This window comes from Chenopodium album, chromosome 24, assembly GCF_948465745.1.
Source record: "Chenopodium album chromosome 24, dcCheAlbu1.1, whole genome shotgun sequence".
NCBI lineage: Eukaryota > Viridiplantae > Streptophyta > Magnoliopsida > Caryophyllales > Amaranthaceae > Chenopodium > Chenopodium album.
In genome coordinates, this window is record NC_137857.1 from 7,012,931 (window position 1) to 7,024,725 (window position 11,795).

The 11,795-nt window shown below is 33.5% G+C and overlaps 1 pseudogene across 1 annotated transcript; it reads right to left on the reverse strand.

Moving 5' to 3' along the window:
• Positions 1–5,085: 5,085 nt before the first annotated feature.
• Positions 5,086–10,279, reverse strand: LOC145611140 (kinesin-like protein KIN-7B; annotated as a pseudogene). The gene is made up of 14 exons (XR_014106334.1): positions 10,001–10,279; positions 9,824–9,913; positions 9,630–9,730; positions 9,311–9,424; positions 9,145–9,226; positions 8,732–8,799; positions 8,519–8,578; positions 8,317–8,441; positions 7,991–8,189; positions 7,680–7,820; positions 7,340–7,426; positions 6,343–7,254; positions 5,579–5,883; positions 5,086–5,484 (listed from the first exon to the last, which is right to left on the reverse strand). The product of XR_014106334.1 is annotated as a kinesin-like protein KIN-7B (transcript).
• Between the last annotated feature and the right edge of the window lie 1,516 nt (positions 10,280–11,795).

Sequence of the window (11,795 nt, forward strand, 5' to 3'; positions counted from 1 at the left end):
TGATTAAAATTTTTTTGATGATGAACATTTTTGTTAAGGATTGTGTGAGTGCTTTAGAGATATTGAGGCTATTTGATTCTCATTATTTGCAGGATTGCAGTTGTGTAAATTCCGTATTAATATCTTCATATCAATTACAAAAGCGGCCGGGCTTAGGGCCTGTTCATATTTACTGAACTAAGCTGAACTGAACTGATTGGAGCTGAACTGAATTGAACTGAATTGAGCTGAAAATATGAGAGAGGGAAATTAAGAGTTGAACTGAACTGATTGGAACTGAACAGGCCCTAATATTTAGTAAATATACATGTGTGCATTAGGAAAGGATCCTAGGATCGATTCTACTCATCCTAAAGTTGTATTGTTATTCTCAATAGCATATATATTAATATATAGGAAGGCTAATATTATCCTTGAAAAAAACAAACCCCTCTTCAATCTTATCGGACTATCAATTTTAATTACTAGAAAGAAAATTGATAACAAACAGAATGTACAATAATTTTTGGACTCTAAAGTAACAATAGACAAAAGTTCGCAAATTGTTGTATTGTATCACCTAATAAAAGTCCGCCTTAATCAAGAATTATTCGCATAAAAAGGTCGTAAGAGAAAAATAGATGCAGAGGAAATTTGCAAAAATAATACAGTACGAGCTAAAATTTCCGTAAATTAACTTTATTAATGATATCAAAATTACAAAAATAATGAATCCTATACAAAAATAATGCGAGCGAGTACAACTGCATGATAATAAACCCTACTTCATTCTTGCAACCAATGCCAGCAGGCAATAACAATAGTGGCAATGACCTCTTCCATCCGAGGAACATGTAGCGGTTGTGAGGTGGCTTACGGCGAGGGTGCGGATGAGGAAGAGGGTATAGACGCGGGTGTAGGAACATAACGCCTCCGGTTGTACCTCATGGGCAAAGGATCCTCCTAAGAGAAAAAGAAAAGAGCTAGTAAAGCAATGAATATAACTGCCGTAGTAGTCATTATTTTTTTAGGGTTTTGGATTTGGTTTTGTTTTCTCAATATAAAGAGTATGATGTATGAAGGTTTATATAAGGCCAATAAAGGGGGTTTATATAAGTTTTTTAGGAGTGATTGAATTAACTTGGACTTTAATTTCTAAAAATTGATAATATATTAAGAGATAAATTTTTTAAGAGTTGGTGTTTGATTCAACCTCTAACTCTGATATTACTTTACAGGCGAAGTAATGGTAATATCTAGATAACACTTGTTTGTTATTTTGTGTACCAAACAAGAATTTCTATCCCTTATCAAATATTACTCTGAATTGAGATATTAGCTTTAGAGATATATTAGTATAATTAGACTAGAATATTCTTTTTATCATTAATATAAAAAAAAAAAAAAAAGTTCTTGTATCCGTGCATGGACTTCTAATTATTATCAAATGTTGGTTCAACCAAACATGATTTTTTTTTTTATTTTTTTTAACGAAAAAAAAGGAATTTCAATAAATAAAATATTATCAAACAACACTTTACGTATAATTCCTAAGATTTCAATACAAGTAATGAAGCTCATACAATGCACGTTTTGTTTGTACATTTTTTTTTAACATTTAGATATTTAGATGAATTTCATAACCCGAAAGACTCAAAAGATTATATATATATATATATATATATATATATATATATATATATATATATATATATATATATATATATATATATATATATATATATATATATATATATATATATATATATATATATATATTTGCGAAAACAATTATATACTATATTTATTTAATTTAAACTTTAAAATTTTATTTGCCAGTTTTGCTTATATGACATTTGAATTATTTAATTCTAAAAGAAATTACAAATATATTACTTAACTGGCTAAAACTAAAATTTACAATCCTACACATTAAGAATTTTTATCCAACGTGGCTCTCTTAAAAAACTCGGGAAAAACTTATATACTTTTGACTGCTAATATATGCAATCGATCACAACAATAGTTTATTTCTATATTTGATTTTTTGGTTCAAACAATTACATTGTAAAATTTGTTGGTTGAGTTAGAAAGTACGGAGTGATTTGTAAATCATATGATCAATTTAATTTTTTTGTCTTTTTTTTTTTTGAGGTCCCAGTTAATCAATTCGATAAACAAAATTTGTTTATCAAATGGCAAAACGGTAAATCATGGTATTTTCGTAAATAAATCAATAACAGTGGGACCCAAATTTAATTTTTTTTTTTTTTTTAATGAGAACCTCCATGATAGAGAGTTTTTTTTTAACAACTTGAATATTTAATTTTATGGCAATGTTTTCTAACCAGACACCGCAAATAAGTAGTAACAAAAAATATTACAAGGTAATAAAAAAACAAACAAAACTTCAAAAGCTATATGGAAAAATAACATAAGAATTAATAAACTTTATTAATGATGATATCAAAACTATACTGCTAACCAGTACATATGTGATTACCACATTTATTTCATTCTAAAGTTCCTAATGATGCATTATTACAAAAAAAAAATACTAATAAAACTACTATAACACTATTAAGTACTAAATTTTTTTTCTTAAGCACTAGGCGAAGGTGCAGCACCACCGGAGCATGCTTGGTTGTAAATACTTTGGACTAAGGGATTTGGGTTGTATTCGAGTAACGAACAACATTCATCACTCAATGAACCTTGATTAATCAGATAATTTCCGACTTCATTCTTGCAATCGATGCCGGCCAGCAGGCAGTGGAGGCAATGGTGGTAAATCAGCCAATGGTGGCAATGCCCTCTTCCATCCAGGGAACATGCGGCGATGGTGAGGTGGCTTAAGGTGAGGGAGTGGGTGAGGGTGAGGGTGTGGGAGTAGGCGTGGCCCGTGTGGGTGTAAGAACACCTCTGGTTGCACTTCTTGGGCAAAAGTTCCTCCTAAGAAAAGAGCTAGTAAACTAATGACTATAATTGTCTTCATTGTTTTTGTAGGGTTTTTGTTTTGTTTACTTAACAATAAACAACAATAAAGCAAAAGGGTTTGAAGGTTGATTTGTGTAAATTTTGAGCTTGAGGTAAAGGGTTTATATAGATTTTTAAGGAGTGATTGTATGAACTTGGGACTCTCTAGTTATTGATATTATAATGCTTTTAAGATAAGTTTTTCTCTAATAAAAAAATAATGATAAAATTTAAGTTTAGTAATTGGTATTTGATTCAATATCTAACTTCTGATATTACATGTGCTTACAAAATAATAATCCAAATTTCAATATTAAAAACATGTAACAGTTCGATTTAAGTACAAAACCAGAATTTTATCCCTTAAAATATACCGTATTGTTAAAAAAAAAAAAAAAAAAAAAAAATAGCAAGATTATAGAATTTAAGACATAAAAATATAAAATTGTTATCTAGTATAAAAAAAAGGAAGGGAAATTCTCAATGGTAATACTATATTTCTTAATTTTCTCTATGGTAAATTGTGAAAATTTTTATTATCCTTGGTAAACTCTAATTTGTTATAATTATCCAATGGTGATATTAATGATGTTTATATCATTATGTACAATTATAAACTTAACCATGGTTAAGTTTTATAATAATTAATTAAAAAAAACACCTTCTCCCCCACCACAACCCAACCACCCTTTGCCCTACCCCTCCACTGTCGGCTCCCAATCATCGGCGCCATGCCGTCACCCATTCCCTGTACCGGCGTCGTCTAGCCCACTATCCTAAAATATCAGCTCCAAATTTTTCTCTTCCCTAGTTTTACAGTAGCCCGCATATCTTCTGCTACACAATCAACCACCTGCACTCCCCTATTTCTGCCCCTTTGCACCACCACCTTGTTCACCCACACACTCCGCGCAGCCCCAGCATCCACCAGTAGCGCATTATAATTGTGCAGTCCTGCTTTTGATTCAGTCCGAAACCACCATTAATCAACTCCACCGAACAGTCATTTGCCCTCGCATTCCCTCATATATTCCACAAATCAATTACGGCCACCACCAATTGTAACCAGTCAACGTAGTTACCCGCAACAGCAGTGATATCAAGCAACCACCATTCGACCCCTCAAAAGACCCAAATTCAATTTAGTTTCATCACGGGATATTAGAGATCAATCGATTAAATTGGAGTGAAAGGTTGGCTGCCGACGAAAAGGGTGGCCGAGGAGCAAGGCTGGTGGGGGAGGGGGTGTCCGGGTTAGAGAAGAGAAGAAGTGGTTTTTTTTTATATAAAAAATATCATATATAAAAGTATTTTATTGTTAAAAAATTTAATATTTAATTAGTTGAGTGTATTAAGTAAGGGCACTTTAGAAATTTTAGTTTTTATTTAAAATAAACACTAACCATGGTTAAGCATTTGCTAAATTCTCTCATTAATGTCACCATTGAAAATTGTATCTAATTAAAGTTTACCAAAGATAATAAAAATTTTCACAATTTACCATTGAGAAAATTAAGAAATATAGTGTTACTATTGAGAATTTCCCAAAAAGGAAATTATAATCTTCTCATAACATTGATCTTTTGAAATATCATAATCTTCAATTCTGTATATCCTAGGTAGTCAAAGACAATTAGAATTCTAGAAAAAGGCAACATCTTGGAAAATTAGGAAACTAAATCTGACAATATCAGAGTATATGAAAATATATCCTGAAAGGATATAACCATACCTAATTTTCCTGATAATATGTCAATTTTGGGATGAGAAGATTCAGAAGAAGATGCTCTTTTTTGTATGAAACAACAAAGGAATGGAGGGAATAAAAACAGAAAACAAAGAAGATTGTGATTACCAAGTAATGCCCTTCACTCTCATTAATGTCAATCAAATGAAGATTTAATGCTTCCACATTATCTATTATTGCTTAGGAGTTAGGCCTTTCAAGTGTCACTTAGATACGCTATCGGAATATCAGGCCACAAAAATGTGCTGGAATTAAACCATCAAAATTGTGCAGTAAGAAGGTTTTCCAGAAGGCACTTTAGTACACAAGAGCTCTGCAGGGTGTTCCAAAGGTGAACCCACTAGTTTCTAAGATTAGTAGACTGCATAAATCTTGTTATTACATTCTAAGGTTAGTTAGACAGCACAAACTTTACACAAATATTTACAGAAGGTTAAATCAGATCAAGTATTTACAGATGCAACAGGTTCGATATCAAGTTCCAGCCCATCCATGTTTTCTTATCACAAGGTGACTTGAAATTAAGTTCAAACATCTCCCTTTTAAGTTGCTCACCGGATTCGCAAAACCCAACAAGCTTTGCTACAATCTCTGCACTTTCTTGCACGTGCTGCAAGCTGTGAGGGTCAGTCCACAACTTGTTGACTAACTGCAACCTCCGCCTTTGCTTGCCTTCTGGTGGGATATCCCACTTTCTGTAGAGAGCTTCCCTTTCGTCTGGTGTTAGCCTTGAACTAACCCTCTTTGCTAGGTTTTCCCTCTCTTGTTTAAGGGCCTTAATGCTGCAAATAGTTCACACACCCATTATAAGTTATCATGGAAAACGTCTAAGCAGCTTATATACAATACTAAATAACTGACAAACTGAGACAGTACCTTGACGAAACATAGGAGGCTGGTTCATCACTTAAGAGAGCAGGGCTAGCATTTCCAAGATCTGACAAATGCTGTTCTAACCATGTTAATCTTCGCAGCTCAACTTCCATGTATATCTGATCAGCAGGATCACCTCTAAATAACAGGAAAAACTGGGTGCGGTGTACCAGTGAGACATGGCACAGATGCCATAACATGACTATCTGCTTTCTTTGTTCCTCAAACATTGACAGCCAAGAAAGAGGAGATTGGTCAGCTTCACCATGTGAACTGGTTTTTGCTTCACCAGCCTCCAGATCCAGCACCTAGTTATCAACAAACGGATAACAAAAGATGTGTTAGAATTTAAGGACAAAGATTACAAAAGATTTAACATATTCATAAGCCTACTAGCAGCATATTAAACATTCATTGGATAGAGCGATGTAAGATCACTGTAAACGAGTGTCCTATTTAAGGTATAAATTACTCAGACAATAAGAAAACCTCTCCTCTGACTTCCTATCTAGGACCATAAAACAAATGTGTAGCCAATATACTCTATAATATCAAGGACTTCCAATGGTGATTGGAGATGTAGTTTTATTTGTATAGTAGCAACTAAGCTAAAGGGCATGACATGATATGAAGTGGATAACCCACAGCAAGCAAAGCAGAACATTATCATTCTTGAGATCACATAATAAGTATACATCCATACAACAAGTGTCAATAAAAGAATAAAAATCCATGAAGCAGTTGAATAGATCAATCAGAATTCTTACCTGACAAACCAGAAGCTGCTTTTGATACTGAAGCTTAGCAACTCTTTCCTTTAACTCAGTAACATATGACCTGATGTTACGTGCAGTCTCTTCAAGTGTATTATTGAACATTTTCTTCATTTTCTTCACATTAACAGAGTTTGATTTCTGCCTTGCAGGAGTATTCTCCCTAGAGGAATGAGAATAACCAACTTGGTCACCTTTAAGAGGGGTGCTTTTGCAGGAATTCGGCAGACTATCATTAGTTGGCAAAGCACTTTGGCTATCTGACATAGTGTTACCTATCTCATCCATTACTCTCCGAGAAGAAGAAAGAGGAGAACATGGAGCCCTTATAAAGTTTGACATGTTTGGACTGTTGGTTAGGTTAAATGGGATACCCTTTTTCCTTTTAGATTGTGTCTTTGTATCTGGGGTATCCTCATTATTTCCCAAAGTATATACCAACCTGTCCACAGAGTTCTAGACATTCTCAAGCTTCTTTTCTAAAGATTCAATTGTCTGCCCCTGCGAGTTCAACCGGATGATTTCCTCTTTCAGGTCAGCTTTGTCCTTTACCATGATGTCTTCGGATATGGAATTAATAACTTGCATGTTTTTGATCTCAGAAAGTAGCTTTGCAACATTTTCAGCAGCATCTTGTGTCCCCAGTCTGTTACACGCAACTTCTTTTTGAAGTATGTCAAGAGCTTTATTTGCTTCATCACCTAGTCGTCTTTGCAGAAGTTCAAGCTTCCGGATTTCTTGCACTAAGAGAGAAGGATCAGTGGAAGTAACTGATTGCCTAAGCATTGACTGCCTACCAGCCTTATATCTTTCCTGGGTTTCAGATGTAAATTTGCTTGAAATTGTGTCTGATGGATAAGCGAGGCACTTTCTCACTTGATGAGATGGGCTGGAGTGGCTTGATTCCTAAAATAGGAAAGAGGGATGAGCAAAAAGAAGAATATTACAACTGGAAAGCACTGGAAATGGAGTGTCAAAATACTTCGTTTACCTTCTTTTCCTTGCGTGTTCTTTCCAGTTCAAGTTGAGACTGTGCAAGATCTCTTTGCCGCTTAAGCTCTCCCATTTCCCTCTCCAACTATACATGATAACAAGGCTTTAGTCAGTCAATATATTAAAGCTAATTTTCATTCTCTCTCACTCTTGCATTTTTTAGAGGTGGGGATCAAATAAGGTTGGGTTTGTGTTTCAAAATTCTGACTTCTGCTTAAAACAGCAGCAGAGTAAACCTTTAATTTCAAGATTTTCAACACAGAAAAAAGGCTGAAATGGTTCTGTTTGAGCAAAATTAATCCCAGTGTGTCAAGTTTTTCACGAGCTAAGAAACATACCTTCTGGATTTTTACGTTTTTCTCAATCAGAAGTGCCTTTAAAGCTGCTGATGAAGAAGAAGGTTCTGGACTTTTGAGCTCAGCTTCCAATCTAGAAACTTCCTGTTGTAAATGCTTAACCAACTGCTGGTCCGTAACAACCTGATCAGAGAATATTGCTTGTTTATTAGATAAAGACATTAGGTAAAGACATTCAGATCATAAAGCATAGAGGACCATGAAACCTATGCATAATATCAACTGCATTACAAAATAACCAACATACATGATATTAAACAATGTCAAAAGATTGTCTGTATAGACTATCTTACCACATTCACCCTAGTAGTGTTTGTAACCTCCTTTGCACTTGTTGCAAATAACAGTGTATTGCGTGATTGTTCTACATGACTCAATGCAGGACTTAAGGTACATATTATTGCAGTTCGTGCGTTTCCTCCAAGTGAAGATTGCAATATTCGGGTAAGCTTTGATTCTCTGTATGGTATATGACCTGTTTTTTTTCCACTGCTGAAATGGATGCAAGAGAGCAAAGCAAATTAGCAGACTAAAAATCAGTTCTTCAATAAAAATTTTAAGATGCATTTGTTTAATGTGATAGACTACAGCCTGATTGCCAGCAATTACAAATACTAACCCCAGTTTTCGGATAACCTGGGTGAGTGTCAACAAGCTGCGGTTTATATGACTTCCTTCTCTCAACCTTAAACCAGCACTTTTAGTTTGAGAGGCACGTTCACTACCAGCGAGGTCGACAAGATTCTGAAAATTTTGGTTTTTTGCAATAAGTATCTTTCAGCTGCAACAACCAAGACCAGAAGAGAGTAGGAGGCATGTACCAGGCTTGCTATGAAAGACTTCAGACGGCCTGCATTTTCCTTGAGGCGGCTCTCAATGGTCTAAATTGAAAAAAAAATATAGACAATGGCAAACATCTTAATCAAATCAACAACTATCATATCCTAAAAGTATGATAGGTATTTTAAATTCAAGCTAGAAATTCAGCTTTGTTGATTTGTTAGGAACGAAGTACAATAAAGCAGGTGCAATACCAGTCGCACTATCTGATGTGATCTTGAACTTTTATCATTCAAGGCTGTCTCCCCTACTTGCCTTTGAGCTGCAAAATTAGAGCAAAACATATGCTGGAGCAATTAAACTCCAATAAGTTTGTTCAAATAAGCAAGAAATTTTATACCTTAATCTAAGACCTGTTTGGTAAGCCTCAGAAGCTAACAACCAATTTTTTTTTTTTTTTTTTTTAAATTATTAATTATAATATCTTAAGAGAAAAAGAAACACTTGTAAAGCATAATTACATCATTATGCATCCAGCAAACAACAATAAATCAAAGGGTGGCTCACATAATCTCATATATGACATGAAATAGTGCCTAATATCTCCGATTAGATTCCTAGCATATAATTGTTCAAGTATCGAGAGATGGAATTTTAAGAAAGCTACCTTCACAGATGCCAATTAAATGCTTCAAATGCTGACTATCCTTTACAACTTCTTCAACTTGCTTTTCAACAATAGTTCCTTTCTGCAACAGATAGATTGCTATTTCAAACAAATGAAAGAAACAAATCTAAAACATATCAGGTAAGGAGTATGTGGCAACCAGTACCTCAGGATCATCCAAAAGTCTAAGTGGACCAGAACTACGATTCAAAAGATCAACTACAGTCTCATTGTAGATCTCCAAAGCAGACATTTTCACAGAAAAGTTTCTTTCAGGATGCTGCAAGAATAGTATAAAGTATCAAAACCACCCTTCAAAACCAGATTACAGTAACACATACTACAAGCTCTGCTGTAATATCATCCATTGCAGTCATTGAATTTTCACATGAAATTAAGTAATTAAAAGTAACTATAACATCCAGCATACATATGCCACATACCCAATGATATAACAGGAACAGTCAAAAGTAGTTAAAGCTTACATTCTGCATATACTGATATATGTCCTCAACTGCATATTCAGTGATTCCTCTCATAGTAAATGTTTTACCACTACTAGTCTGCCCATATGCGAAAATTGTTGCTGAAAGAAAGGAAATTTTCACTAAATCAACAAACAACATCTACTAAACTTATTCAGGATAAAGATATCATTATGAATCAAGCATATAATCACCATTAATCCCAGTAAGAGCTGATAAGGCCACATCCTTTGCCCCTCCTTCATAAACCCTCGCGGTCACACAGGTTGGACTAAAAACTTTATCTGGTACACAAAACAGCCATGATTTATTAAGCTTCACATTCTAAAAACTTGCATCATACCCTTTATTCAATTAAACTATGAAATTACCAAAGGTAAAGGAGGAACAAGGCCTCTCATCATTGGGATTCTTGAACACTACTGTCTCCTCATCTGGGCATTCCAATGCAATCAAATCATACATTGCTTGTTCCCTCGAGCTCAGCGGCCGAACTCGAACCATTACCATTATCTTCTCCTCTCGAACTTTCGTTCCCCCGGGAGTACATGATGATGTGGTTGTTAGGATCTTGGACAATGGAGTCTTGGGCTCTCCCATTTTCAACACCCAATTTCAAAATCCACTGCTCAAATAGTTCAGGCATTTTATCAAACACTTTGATGGCAATTCCAAGAATTGGGTTTAACAGAAATTAAACAAGACTCTTACATATACAACTGGGTTAAAAAATCAATCTAATCAAACTTCAGATTAACGATTACAGCTAAATTACTAATTTTGGGTGTTTCTAATCTAAGAACTACACTCATTTCAAGAAATCATCAAAAACCCAAAAAATCAAACATAAATTAGACAACAAAATCAAAGAAAAAAGGAAACCCAGATTACAAATGTTGAATAAAAAAGTAAGTTACTAAAATTGGATAAAAAATTCCAACAAAACCCAGAATTCATAAAAGGAAATGTGAACAGAAATTTGAAACTTACCCAATTTGAAAGAGATTTTATTGCTATGAACCAAAATTACGAAGAAATATGGAAAGTTGGGTATTTGAGGAGATGAATAGTAAAATGAAAACAAAAACAAAGAATTTGAGGGAGTAAAGATTGAGGATGAAGAAAAATGTAACGGCTAGTTACGCTGTTCAGGTACTTTAATGTTTTGGCGGTATTTGCGGGTACCTGAAAAGAATATACAGTACAATCCACTTTCAAATTTTATTTATTTTTTTGCTACTAGTGCAAATGCACGGCGCGCGATGCGCACGCACCGAATTGTAAAGATTATAACGAAAACCTTAAGTAAAATGTACAAATAAGATAATTAGTTTCATTTTTTGTTAAACGTACATGATATAAATTATTAGTATGATATATATGTAAGTTAATTAGCCTATGTTGTTTAAAATTGTATGTTATAAATTGTTGCATTATTATATAAAGTATCATTAAATTGGATTGACATAAACTAATAATATTATTCATTGATAATATATATAAATTATAGACGTATAAAAAATTGTATCATTTTTATTTGTTCATGATGTTATGCTACTCATGAATGTGTTTAGTAAAAGAATGGTTATAGCCCAACAACTTTGTTATATGCATATATAATACTATAGGCCCAATTATAACACTTTTAGGTAAGCCCATGAATAAACCAATATACATCCAATTTAGCTAAGAAGGTTAGATTAGATCTAATACATCAACACATTACATGCCTTTATGTAAGGCTTTTATGTTTTTATTTAATAATATGATTTCCTATACTAATGGTTGCAAGATATTTACTTAGTAAGAATGAGATGATAAATGAACTAAAACAATGCTAAGCTACATTGTTAGGAAATTAGAAGAAAGAGTTGAAATTAGTTGAAAAGAATTAATTATCCATAAAAGGACATTTATATTGTAATTATTAAGCAAATAAAAAAGCAAACATAAATTAAAGACGGCAAAAAAGGGAGGAAAGCATTTACAAAAAAACATTATAATAAGGATATATTAAGTCGAATATTGGGGGAGGAAGTTTTACTTTTAGCATTTTCCTTATAAAAAGTGCTAGTTCAGATTTGCCTCTGCCATTTTTTTTTTTTTTTTATTTTTTATTCTTGCTAAACATTTCTCTTCCTTTTTACCCTCTTTATCCTTTTTACA